This window comes from Carassius carassius, chromosome 35 (genome assembly GCF_963082965.1).
Source record: "Carassius carassius chromosome 35, fCarCar2.1, whole genome shotgun sequence".
Taxonomy (NCBI): Eukaryota; Metazoa; Chordata; class Actinopteri; order Cypriniformes; family Cyprinidae; genus Carassius; species Carassius carassius.
The window spans coordinates 11,501,614-11,516,146 of record NC_081789.1 but is presented as its reverse complement, the minus strand read 5'-3'; the positions used below and the strand labels follow the sequence as shown (position 1 = coordinate 11,516,146).

At 33.2% G+C, this 14,533-nt stretch overlaps 1 protein-coding gene across 1 annotated transcript in view; it reads right to left on the bottom strand.

The window, feature by feature from the left end:
- Window positions 1-14,533, bottom strand: part of fam49bb (family with sequence similarity 49 member Bb) — a 64,023-nt gene that overhangs the window by 32,417 nt on the left and 17,073 nt on the right. The window lies entirely within an intron of this gene.

Here is a 14,533-nt window from a genome sequence, read left to right as displayed (position 1 = left end):
AAGCCTTCAAGATTAATGCATGCAACGTGCGTGTTTAGTTCCTGAATTCAAACTTGCTTCAGACTTCCTTTGGTTTCATGTGGGCCTGTTATACCACACTGCACACTAACTTGAATCACTTGTCCATTACCACAGAAACAAACAGTGTTTCGAAGTCATCAAAACATCTACTGTGCACAGCTTTGGTCTAATGGATGCAGTGCATCAATCCATCGTAAAACCATAACAGGCTCGAGCCTGCAGATGTGTGGTTTGATCAGGGCAGGGGATCTGCTAGTTTTGTGGTTATTATGTTCTTAATATTCAAGACGACCTTTGCCCCCACTTCATCTAATGCCTGTGGACTGTAAAACTGCCCCCGTGGTAAAGCATTGGGAGGTGCTCTGGCCACTTCCTCTTGTGCAACACTTCCTCCCATTCACAGCAGACTTCAGCTTTCCATTGTGCTTGCTGGCTTCACCTTCACCTCATGTCAGTGTAGACCATTTAGTGCTGTTTTTTTTGTACAACCCATAACCCTACTAAACGTCAGTGTATAACACTTCTGCATTGTTTGTGCTATGATCATGAGTGATGCATCAAATCATGAAGCTTGTTGAGAAGAGATTTTTTTATTATAGTCTTTATTTTATTTTATTTTGGTGTGGCAGATGGCAAAACTGGTGAAAAAAAAAACATCCATCAAGAAATAAATCTAGGGCTGTCCCCGACTAACTAATTTTCTAGTCGACTAGTAGTCATTCATTTAAGCCACTAGTCGACTAATCGCACATTCATATTAATTTAATTATGATGGATATGTTTCTCAGGTCTGTAATGCAAGTGTCCCAAACACTTTTAAGTTAATAGAGACTGAGACGGCAGAAAGTGCATGCTGTGCTTTATTTATTTTACAAAAGCACAATGTTTTGTTAATATTGTGAGTGTGAACAAGTTAGTCTTTTTACAGTTTCAAATTTATGTATTACTCTTAACTGTGTGAGCAAAACTGATGGCATATTTGAAGTTGTTTTCAGTATTTTTAGTAAAAAAATTCAAATTTCTCCATGTCATGAAGTAAGATCCACCAAGAAGACTTTAAAAACCACCCAAAACACCTATCAATGCCCTAGAAACCATCTACAAACTATCTAGAAAACCCTAAAACCACTTAGCAACAACCTACTGACCATTTTGAAACACCTTGGCTACAATCTAGCAACAATCTACCATCTAGAGTAACTGTGTTAGCAACTGAATAACAATCTACCAGGTTGAATTTGGTTCACTCATCAATTTTTGGTACTAAATAACTTATAACATCCAGTTACAAAAAGGGTTCATGGAATATCTGCATTCTAAAGCATTTGTCTGAATTACTTCTCAAAATCTCTAAAAGTACAAAAACTTTTATTAACTGTTTGCATAAATGTAATGCAATATAAAATGGCAATTCAGTTTTACTTCAGCAGGACACTAAAGTCAACCCAATGCTAAATTAATCTTAACCAAAACTGATAATTCTGTCATCATTTACTCACCCTGATGCCATTACAAATAATACTTCTGTTCATCTTTGTAACTAAAATGAAAATATTTTAAATGAAACGTTAAAGATTTCTGTTCCTCTATTCATGCAGGCAAAAAAAAGTTATACAGATTTGGAATTACTTAAAAAGTGAGTGATTAATGAAAGAAAATTCATTGTTGAGTAAACTTCCCCTAACTCTGAATCAATTCGGAGCAGGAAAACATAACAGGAATAGACTCAGCGCTTTTTTAAAATGCTTGACAGACCAGCAAACTGCAAATTCCTGACTGTGTGTAATGTTACTCTTTGTAAAATACACTTAGCTTGACAGACTTATGTCAGAAGGTCAGATAACAAAGACTGTGCTTGAACAAGTGTCACATTTCCTTGAGAGATGACATCATTGCATCCCTCCTCAAATACATCTAAGGGGACTTTAAAGCTGCCAGTGATATTGTAAAACCCGCCATTTGCTTGTTTTACAATCTTAAGTCAATCTAACAATAAATCCCCAACAGCAAACCTGATGAAATGCAGAAAATTGCTTAATTTAGATCCAACATTGAGAAAACCCGACAGTGAGCAAATCCAACCATGAAAAAAATAAATAATAATAATAATTAAATAAAAAAAAAAAAAAAAAAAAAAGAGTATGCCTAAACAACCATGCTGTATGACACAACTGCAAATTGGTCCAGAGGTCAAACAAACAATTTAATGAAATGGAACTGTTCAGATAAGATGCAGTTTCAGATTTGTTGCCATTGCTATCATGCTTTATTTTTTGCCAACAAACCATCATTACAGGATATAGCCCAACTCTATCACATGCAGACAGAGAGATAGATATCTTCACAGCAGCAGAAGACATCTTTATCTAACAGTTCCAAATCTGGTCTCTAGAGACTACACATAGGACTTTCTCTGCTACAATCACTACAGTACAACCAACAGAACACTGTTTGGCCCATTCAATTACACAGATCATTCATTTAGTCCTGCATTAAAAAAAATTATTATATATATATATATATATATATATATATATATATATATATATATATATATATATATATATATATATATATATATATATATATATATATATATATATATATTTTACATTTTTTTTGCCCTGACATTTGTGCTTTTTTCAGTTGCTTATAATCATCTAAATGGCTAAAGTCTAATATCACTGTTATCAGCACAAACTGGGCCATAATAATATGTGAGCAGCATGTATGTACATGATTCTGTTTCTGAGAAGAAAAAAAATGTTATGCGTGGTTAGTGAAAAACTAAAAATGTTAAATCACTTGAATAAGGCCATAAAACATATACATAACATTGGTTCCCGGGACCTTTGAGAACTGGAGCTTGTAGCCTAGAATTTTTCTTTCTAAATTATGTGAAAATCATGATGTTTACTCACTCACAGAAAAAACAATATATTGATTTAAATTTTCTAAGACACTTTTTGTTTGTAAAAGTCATATGCGAGTAGGTGTCAACTGTCATGAATATCATTGTGATTTACACCTGAGAAGACAAAGGCCTGCGTAATGAGCTGCATAATGAGCCTTTCAGTCAGATGTGTGACTGAGAGGGAAGAATTACAAGAAAGAATGTGAGGACAAAATAAATGTATATATTTTTATGTTTGTAGTTTATTTAGAATATATTCAATTATCCCACAACATAATTTAATATTCACTTGCAAGCGCAGTTAAACAGTTTATTAGGAACAATCAAAGCTGACTTTCAAAGCTGAATTTTTAGCATTATTACTTCAGTCACACAATCCTTCCGAAATCCTTTTAACAATCTGATTTTCTAAAAAAAAAAAAAAAAATGTTTTTTACTTTTTTTAACTATATTGTTATATATATAGTTATATATATAGTTATATAGTTATATATATATATATATATATATATATATATAGTTATTATTATTATCATTATTATTATTATTAATATTGAAAAGAGCAGAGAATATTTTTTCATGTTTTGGGGGGATAAACTGAAAGAACAGCATTGTTTGTTACATTTGTTACATTTACATTTATTTGTTACATTTATATTATTTACATCAAGCTTTAGAATGGTATAGTAGTGTATATTGTTATTGAAACTTCATAAATGTTTCACTTGATTATACATTTAGTCAGGAATTATAGTTTGGAAAAAGTCTAACTAGTAAAATGTTTGCACGTTATGTGAAAACTAGTACAAGTATATAAATAAATAAAAAGAGACTTATTCATGTTTATGATCTCTGCTGAATAAACCTTCATTCTTTTTTTCTGAGGAAATCTCATATCCTGAGGTAATCCACATATTTTTGGGGTGAATTATGCCGTATTCCTCTCATCGCGAAGCAAACAGTAAAAAAAAAAAAAAAAAAAACCTTGAACTGTCTCCCTGCTTTGTTTTCTGTTGTATGGGCGTATTCAAGCCGCACGCTTCAGTGAAACACAATCTCAAAAGCACGTTCAGCGCGGGGACGTGGTCACATTAGATATAATGAAGCAAGACGTGAAAGACTGGACATGGTGTTGTTTTCATATGGATTACTTTTTCACAGAATATCTGTTTTCGGCGGCACTTGTTTAGTTTAAAAGTAGACATGTCAAGTAGAGGTCGACCGATATATCGGGCCGATATTTGTCATTTTTTTAATATATCGGCATCGGCCGATATCCGTGTTTAGTAGCGCCGATTTAAAGTCAGGCACGTCGGCGGGCAGCCCCGTGTTATTGGTGCGGTGGAAAGTGCTGCTGCTGCCACTGCATGTGAAGCACCCCAAGCCAAAACTTTTGGAAGATTCAACAGCAGTCCTGAGAGATAAAGGTAGTCAGAGAATTTCACTCTGTAAATAGGGTGGAGAAGTTGGCAGCTCTAACAAACACTGCAGCGTGATGTTACCAAAGTAAACTGTCTCTGACGTTACTCCGCCCCACTCACAGACAGCACCGTGCTCGGAGAGACAGCTGTCCTGGAGCTGCCCAGAACGGTGAATGACATTTGTTCGGAAGCATGGTTTGATGCAGACAATAACCAGTTTTCCATCCAACTCATTTGTATTTAGGGATGTCAATATTCGATAATTTCCATGATCGATCGTCGTTTAAATTAATGATCAATTAATTACTTTAATGCTGCAAAATGCGTCTGCAGCGGTATTATTATTATGTACAAAAGCCACTTGGAAAAGCTTTCTCACCCGAAATAAAGTGGTTTTAGTCTGAATAAAATGCTAGTAGCAGGACTGTAAAATGAATAGATGTGATTATGATCATTTGCTAAAATGAAGAGAGCGCGCCATACGTTGGAGATCATTTTACTTTGTTGACTGTTTCTCGTCAAGGAGACCGCTGAATGCGCCTCTTTAAATGGTTTCGTGATGCTCGTTGTTGTATTTTAAAACGCAACTGCAATGTTTTCAAATGACACACTATGTAGTGGAGCACCGGATCATCATTGATCCGTGATCCGTTCGGATCAATATCTTCGGTTCGGCACACACGTGACCCGCGGATTGATTTATGAAAAAAAAAAGTTGCGCATGTTTAGTCCACACTCAGTAGACATGGCGAGCGGAGGAACGGAGGAGCTTGAAAGCCCCGCGCATTTTGGATTCCCTGAAATCAGATATAATGATGAGGAAAGAGGTTAGAGTGAAAATATTGTGCCAGATCTTTATGAACAGGAGAAGAAAACAGTTGTGGATGAACTATCCCGAGCATCCTCTGTTGCGCTCACGACAGACGGGTGGACGTCCAGGGGGACGGAGAGCTCTGTGACGATAACTGCTCACTTCATCACAGCACACTGGAAGATGAGAAGTCCGGCTATTATGTTAAAAAGAAGATATAATGTGCATTTTTAATTGATTTCATATATTTTAATTTAAAAATTTAATGTTAATAAAAAAAGATAAAACGTATGTTTATTTGTCTTGGCCTTTTTTTTTTTTTGCTGATCCGAAAAATGATCCGATCCATACGAGGACGAGCGAGCGCGGGTTTGGCTAGATGTATTTGGAGGTTATTGCTCACGTCTCGTTCTGCACATATCCAAATGTTTCCATATTCGCAATGTATCTGAATGTTAAACTATAATATTTTTTATTTATTTAATGTAAACTAGACGATAAAGATCATCCTCTTCACATGACGTCCTTGGCATAACAGCAGAGTGGACCGGTATAGGCCTACTACGGTCTATTTAAACTGACCAGTGTAACCTTTTAAATGTTTGGTTGACTACTTTATTTTAATTATGAACAGACTGCGATGTAAGTTTGAAATTAGAATGCACTTTAGATGTTCTGTTTCATTTATACCAAACACAAATGTTGCTGGTTGCTAGTGTGTTTGCAGCACTGCTGTTATTTATTTTTTATATATTTATTTTTTTATATTTTTCAGATTTTTATTTTTAAAATTGTATTTATTTAAATGTACATTTAAGTTTACATTTATGTTCCAACAAACTTGAAAAATTCTACTTGATAAATGCTATAAAACTTTTATTAAATGATTGACTTTTATTTATATATATATATATATATATATATATATATATATAATATATAATATATATATATAAATATATAATATATAATATATATATATAAATATATAATATATAATATATAATATATATATATAAATATATAATATATAATATATATATATATATATATATATATATATATATATATATATATATATTATATATATATATATATATATAATATATTTATATATATATATATATATATATATATATATATATATATATATATATATAAATAAATAAATATATATATATATATATATATATATATATATATATATATAAATATATTATATATATATATATATATATATATATATATATATATATATAAATATATTATATATATATATATATATATATATATATATATATATATATATATATATATATATATATATATTACCTGTTTTATATATTTAATACTTGGTCAGTTTATTGATTTTGTTTGGTTAACTTTGGATAAATTTTTTATTTTAATACCGTGCAGTGCACAAAATTAAGATTCGAGAGATGGTTCAAGTCAGTGCTCAATAAATGATGATAAGTTTAGAAATGTTGTGCATCCACTTATTATTAGTGTTTCATTTTTGCATGCAAAGGAAGGGGAAAACTTCAAGATATCGGCCCTAAAAATTGGCAGCACATATCGGCCATCAGCTGACCCTGACCTCTAAACATCGGCATCAGCTATAGAAAAACCCATATCGGTCGATCTCTAATGTCAAGCTTTCTATAGATATATCTCTCATGTCTCTTCGTTGAATATTCACTGAGTTACAGTTCATTTTAATGACTAGTGTCTAAATGAAGATCAGCGCAGACAAAGGCTGCAGACAGCACACCTTGTTTGTCATCTTTATTTTATAAATGCACAAAGTTTTGTTATTAAGTCTGTATACAAAAAAGTAGACCCTTTACAGATTCGATTGATGTATTGCTCTTATCTGTACGATCAAAATTGAAAGTGTAATTTAAGTTCTTTTCAGGGTTATCAGGAGAAAATGCCTCATAACGCGTATATGCATTAATCGACTTCAAAGGGTTAAAAACTAAACTTTAAAAATCCAGGTTTTGTTGGTAGCAGGGCTGCACAACTTAGCCAATTTTCTGATTATATATCAATGTGATCAAATTGAATTATTATTAGTAGTAGCAGTATTAATTAAATATTAATAAATAAAATAAAAATTATCACCCAGTCTGTCTGGAATAACATAAAGAAACAGAACAAACTGAGACAAACTAAATCCAGAAGAACTGTGGTAATGTCTCCAAAACACTTCAAGAAACCTGCAAAGCTTGAGTACTGTGCAAAGTTTTAGGCACTTGTATAAAAATGCTGTAAAGTGAGGATGGCGTAAAAAAATAATGGCATAAAAAGATTAATAAACTTCTATTAACTTAACTAAATTAAATCAACATTTAGTGTGACCACACTATGAGTTAAGCTTTTGTCCTAGGTGCACTTGCGCATTGTTTTTCATGTAGCTTTGAAGGTAGGCTTCTTGAAGTGTATTTGAGACATTACCACTTTCTTCTGGATTGAGTCTGTCTCAGTTGTTCAGTTTCTTCATGGCATTCCAGACAGACTGATGATGGTGCACTGTAAAAAATTGCTGTAGTTTCTACAGCAAGATTTTACATAATTTTTCTGTATAAACATTTTACAAGATGCAGCTGTAATTTGCAATGCATTATGGGTCAAATAAGCTTTTACAGTTGTTAACAGTATATTTCCACGTCAACTGTAATTCATTTACAAGAAGCAGGTGTTGTCACTGTAGTTCCTGCTTTTTGTACTAACTTACTGTAGTGTGGCATTATGGGATTGTGCGCGCATCATTCAAATCTGAAACCCAGCCGACTGGAGCAGCCCGAGAACGATTGAAGATTAGAGGCTTTATTCATAATTCCTGGTAAGTTCACTTAAATATACTAGAGAAACATATCCTTTTTATATTTATTTGAGTATATACTTATAATGTATAAGCGATATCATGTCACAATAACCTCCTATCCTGACATTTAGACAAGTGGTCTTGGTAACTTCTGTGCAGTACTGGGAATTGCTATCATAGCATATTAGGCCAAATTTTCTATTTTTGGAAGTTACATTTTCATATTGAGAGCATTTGGTTTACCTAACTTTTATCATAAAGCCCAATGCGAACGATTGTCATAGTAACTACTATCTGTCGAAATAACTGACGAACAGTAAAATATGTGAAATTTCATTTGTTTATATGTGTTCATTTTTTTATATGTGTTCAACTGTCCCATATTGAAGTGACGCCTTACTATAATAAGTGAAAGACATCTTTATATGCCCGACTGAACAATTTAGTCTGATAAAAAAAAAAAAAAAACAGAAAAAAAAGACTGAGGAAGCATCGAAACGCGAGACTGATTCTGATTATATTAACGTTTCATTCAACATCAAAACAAGCTTAACCGCACACATAAACTCACGGAAATACATGAGGTAAATGTTCAACTGTTGAGTTTATTTATAACATATGATATGATATCACAAGTGAGCTGTTTTCGTGAGTATCACGATTGCAAATACATAGTTCAATAAACAATTAGTTAACAAGTCACTTACTTCTTTTAGACACAATATTAACTGTTGTTCTATTTCACCAACGAAAATAGTTCCAAAAAACGATCAAAGCAAAATTATTTTGCTCATTCTCAAATAAAAAAATAAGCGTTGTTTTTGCTGAATGATTCAGCTTTTTGAACGGATCGGTTCAATGAATGACTCAGTTGATTCACTCATTAAGTTATTTGCTGCCACCTAATGGCGGTTTAGTTTCACATTTAAAAAGTATCATTGCATTTTTCCAACATTTATTAATTGTATTTTCAAAAATTAATTTAAAACATTAATGTCATTACACAGTTGTAATTTTGCACTGTAAATTATTTAATTTGATTGGTGGTACAGTTCTACAATGTAATATTATAATTTATAATAGGTTGTTTATTCTAAAATATATACCTTTTTTGAGTGTTAATTTTGGTCTCATTTATGTAAATGCTTTAAAGAAATCACAAGATTATTTTCTTTATGTCTTGTAGGTGCAAAGAATAGCTGCTGATGTGGAGAAATGTTTGATGCTTCAAGCCTCTGAAGCTGATTTTATTAGGTAATGTATTAATTCTTTAAATAATTTGATAAACTTGTAAGTTAGATTACATTTTATATTGAAATACTGCATTGTAGGTTACATTATTGCTTATATTTCTTAATTTCAGGTCCACCCAGTGGCTTTTGACTATTTGAGGGTCAGATGGTTGTGAATTCATACCTCAACTTGTAGCTGGATTTGGAGTCTTATTACAACTTCAGTCTGGCGTCCCGGGAGCAGGCATCTTTTGCACACTTGATTTTTTTTAAAGGCAGCTTAAGTAATTTCATTTGCGAAAAAGGTTACTTATTTAGTTTAAAGGGTTACTCCACCCCATAATGACAATTTAGTCATTAATCACAGTTAACGTGATTAACAGTGATTAATTTCATTTCAAACCAGTAAAAGCTTTGTTCGTCTTCAGAACACAATTTAAGATATTTTGAATGAGAACCGGGAGGCTTGCGTCTGTCCCACAGCCAAACAATTAACAATGTCTAAGCCCAGAAAAGTATGAAAAGCATCGTCAGAATAGTCCATCTGCCATCAGTGGCTCAACTGTAATTTTACGAAGCTACGAGAATACTTTTTGTATGCAAAGAAAACAAAAAGAACAACTTTATTCAACAAAGCTGGTATTTTTGTTTTCATTCAAATCAAAGCGTAAATAAACATAGAAAGCCTGTCCATGTGACCCAGCTGACACAGTTCAACAGATACTCGCCAAAATGGTGCTACACTGATGCTTAGAGGAGGTGAATTGTTGAATAAATCGTTATTTTAGTTTTCTTTGCATACAAAAAGTATTGTCGTCGTTTCATAACGTTACTGTTGAACCACAGATGGACTATTCTGATGTTGTCTTTCATTCTTTTCTGGGCCTTGACAGTGGTATTTACTGGAGAGTCTATGGGACAGTCACAATCTTCCCGGTTGCATCCAGAATATCTTAAATTGTGTTCCGAAGACGAACGAAGCTTTTACGGGTTTGGAACGACATGGAGGTAAGTGATTAATGACAAGATTTTCATTTTGGGGTGGAGTAACATTTTAAGTACTGGTAAATGCTGATTGTATTGTATAAGTGGCATTTTGACATTTATTTTATTGAGCTAGTTTCATTTGATACATAACTTTATCCTGATGCTTTTGCTTGTTTTTATGTGCAAATGTTTTCTTGGAATCACAACACTCACTGGATACAAGACGGACACATGGAGGCAAAACAAGTGGAAAAGTCTCAGAGAAGAGGGACAACCCTCATGTGTGTGCTCATCTCAGAAAGTTGATGGACTTTCAGTATGTATTTATTAAATTGTCTTTTGCAGGAATATTCTAAATTTAATAGAACATAAGCTCAAACAACAGAATTTGTGATTTAATGTTGATTCCAGCATTTTATTTTAATCATTTTCTTTAAAACATTTTTTTTTTACAAAAATTATACAAATTCTGTTGATTGACCTTGATAGAAAGTTAATCTTCTACTCTGAATATGGCTTATTTTTTTAACATGTATTTGTAGTTATTTGTGATGCTTTGTTATTTTTATGATAAGATTTTAACTGTTGAAAGACTGAAATTTTTATTTTACTAGTAAAAGCCTTGCAATGTCTTTCTGCCAGTTTTAATACATACTTATTTGCAACATCATTGACTTCATTCATTTTTATTCATTTGTAAATGTATTAAGATAGAGCTCATGATAATGCATTTACAGTATATCAGTATTTTATAGGTTACTGTTAAAATTATTCTTTAAAGCAGTTTCATTGTTAAATTATTACAACATCATATTGTATTTAGGGGTATTTACAGGATTTTATTGGCAACTTTTGTTGCCAGTTAAATACTGTTATATAATGAAATTACAAATAAATGCTGTAAAATATATTTACAGGACTTTATTGGCAACTTTTTTGCCAGGTAAATACTGTACTTTAGTGAAATTACAAAATATTGCTGTAAAATAAACAAGTTAAATTCAATGTTACTGTAAAAAAATACTACAAACTACTGTATTTCACATACAGCAATTAACTGTAATTTGCTTTGCAGTAATTTCCTGTAATCCATTTTACAGCAATTAACATCATTTTTACAGGATTTTATTGGCAACTTTTTTGCCAGTAAAATCCTGTAAATTCTACAGTACATTTTTTACAGTGTGAGATCAGACCTCTGTGTGGAGCACTGGCCGTTGTCAGACTCCTTGTGCAAACAAAAATCTCACTGGATTATTACGATTAATGGCGAAAATAATGTTTGGAAATGTTAAATTATATTTACTACTGACACACGACAGCAAAACAGAAATAACTGACTTAAAACCATTTTTTGTTGGTGAAAATAGTACGGGGCCTAAGACTTTTGCACAGTACTGTACATGCATAAAATTACTATAATTATTTTACATTACAGCTGTAAGATTAAAATACTATGTCTGGCTGTCTTAAATTTACATCAAACTTATTTCAAGGTGAAGACACAGTGGACCCTTAAAGCTTTTCTGTTGTTGGTAAGAGCTTCTCAATACAAGTATAAGAGGATGGTTGGCGAATGACAAAAAAAGTGACAAACTCAAAGCAATGCAGAGATGGAGTTTGTGTGGAGCAGCGTTTACTATGAAGTGAGCCACTCTAAAAAGCTGCAAAACCTGGCAGATAATAAGCTGCTCACATGTAAGAATACGGTGCCATGCTTTGTGATTTGATAATCACACAATGTTATTTCACTATTTTTGGTTTTATTTTGATTAGTTGTGTAGCTTTAGTAAAATGCCTCAACAATCAGAATGTAGACGAAGAGCACATCAGCTAATTTGCATGCATGGATAACTATGTGGGAAAGTCTGTGAGGCTTATTCTATAGCCTTTTACAAAAATGCCAAGTTGGCACACTGGGTGTGTTGGCTAAGTTTAGTATGCCTGTGATTATAGAAACACAGTCTATCCTAACAAAAACACATTAAGGTTGTTAAACATTAACACTGCCTTCATGCTTCCATACTCCGAGGTGAGGAAATGGGCTTCTAAATATATGCTGTGGCATACAAGTTGACCCAGGTTCCTGGTGCCGAGATCAAGTTCATTTAATCTAATCCACCTGCTAGGATCTTAAAATGATTAAAAAAGATGTCTTATTATGAACCGACCGTTGAATGCTTTTTGATAAAAAATTGCACTGAAAAGGCTGCATTTAGGCTGTAAGAAGCTGGAGATACATGTATGAACGCTCAACTTGGGTTTAACAAGCCTGTTGATGTTCAGAGGCCTAAATTGCAACAGATAAGGCAGGCATCTAGCACAATCCAAATATTATCCAACATCTGTTCAGAATTCCTAACAATGTTGATGTAGAACAGCAACACTTTCAAGCACTGCAGTCACTGCAATTAGCAGAGCAGTGGGAAATGCTTAAGTGTAATCGGACTATCAGCTGGCCATTGTGTCGATGCTGTGAGAGCATGCTGTACTCTGCAGGGGAAATGGAGCTGCGCTTTGCTCACATTAGACTGAAAATTATTCACTGGACTGCCAGAGGCATAATTCGGATTATGCTTTGTAAGCTTTGCATTGACTGTGCTTTCTCTTTCATTTTGACAACACTAGATTCATACATAGTGCAGTACATACATTGTACATACACTGTACACACATTTTCTGAAGCCAAATAAACAGACTAAGTAGTATTGTATTTATGTTCTATATAGAAGATTGAGACAAAAAAGACACCTGAAAGGCAACATAAATTGCTCCATGTCCTATACATGTGTGTGTCAGGGGTGTCAGGGGTACTTTTTTTTGGGGGGGGGGGGGGGGGGGGTGTTTGGAGAGAAACTCCACAGACAGACTTAATTCAAATAAATATTGACGATAGTCAATAATACAGTAACAAACAAACATACAAACAAAAATACAGTAACAATAGCTTAAAGTGCTTAGAAAATGGTAAACAGACTGATATAGACATGAATCTCTTCAATGATTATGTTTGGCACCATTTATTTAAAAGTACTGTCAAATAAAGTGTTTTCTTTTAAACAATAACAAGTGCTTAAAGTGCTTAAATAATTAAGTGCTCAAAGTGCTAAAGAACTGAACTGCTAAACTGAAGATTAGAAGTGAAATCAAGGCTTATCACTTTTTTTTCTGGGATGTAACTCGCATGTTGATTTGAAACCAACAGGCTAGTGAACGCTTTTTTTGTCTTCTGCCAGTTTTCTACACAGGGTAAACAGTTGCTGCGAAATTCTGAATGACAAATCATTTTCTGCTATAAATGTGCACACACATATTTTTTAATCGCAGACATGGTCAGTCATAGACAACGGTGTGTCAGCTAATAGTTGCTCCCGGCTAGAGACCTGCACTCCCGCGGGAGTACCGTGGGACCCAGCGCCACCGAGTGCGGCGCGGGACAATATTTGATGGCTGAATGCGGACGCGGGCGGCAAGATATTATTGTGTGCGGGTTGCGGGAAAATAAAATTATTTGCGGGACAAATAAGACAATATAGCAAAACAAAATAAAAGAACTAGAAACAAATAGACCTTTGTTTATAATAAAATTAAATAGACTTTGCGGAATGGGAGGATGCGGATGATACCATAGACAGCGACGTGTAGGCCTAATTCGATTCCGTAATAGCGATATATTTAAATGTCAAATTGGATGGATTAGAAGCACACAGACCGGATGATGTCCTCCAGTGGTGGAAAAGACGAATTTCCGAGATTAAGCAAACACGCCATGTACTTTGCATTTCAGCTAGCGCACCATCGGAGAGGGCTTTCAGTATTTGCGGTCGCATACTGGAGCAGAGACGGATTAAACTGAAGCTCTCAACAGAGAACGACATGATATTCCTGCGTGGGAACATTAAGTAGTCATACAGTTTTTTTTTTAGTCAATTCAGTTTATTTTTATTTAGCTTAATATTTAAAATTGGTTTATTTTGTTATTGAGGAATAAGGATATTTTTTGTTAAATGTTTGAATGAATTGTTCAGGCCCCATAAGCTACTTTTCCTTTGAAACTGAAATAAATCCAGATTTATTATTATTATATAATTTATTAGGCTATATAGCCTAATTATTATAGGTATATATATTTTTTATTTACATTTCTTACTTTTTTTACTCTATATGTTCTAAGTTCCTTGTTCATGTTCATACTTTTAATTAAACGCAAATAAAACGAAATATTTGTTTATTTTCCGTTTCTTTTAAAATTTATATTCAACAGGGGAGCGAGTGAAAAAATAAGAGTAGCAGGCAGAATATGCAATTTATAAAAAAAAA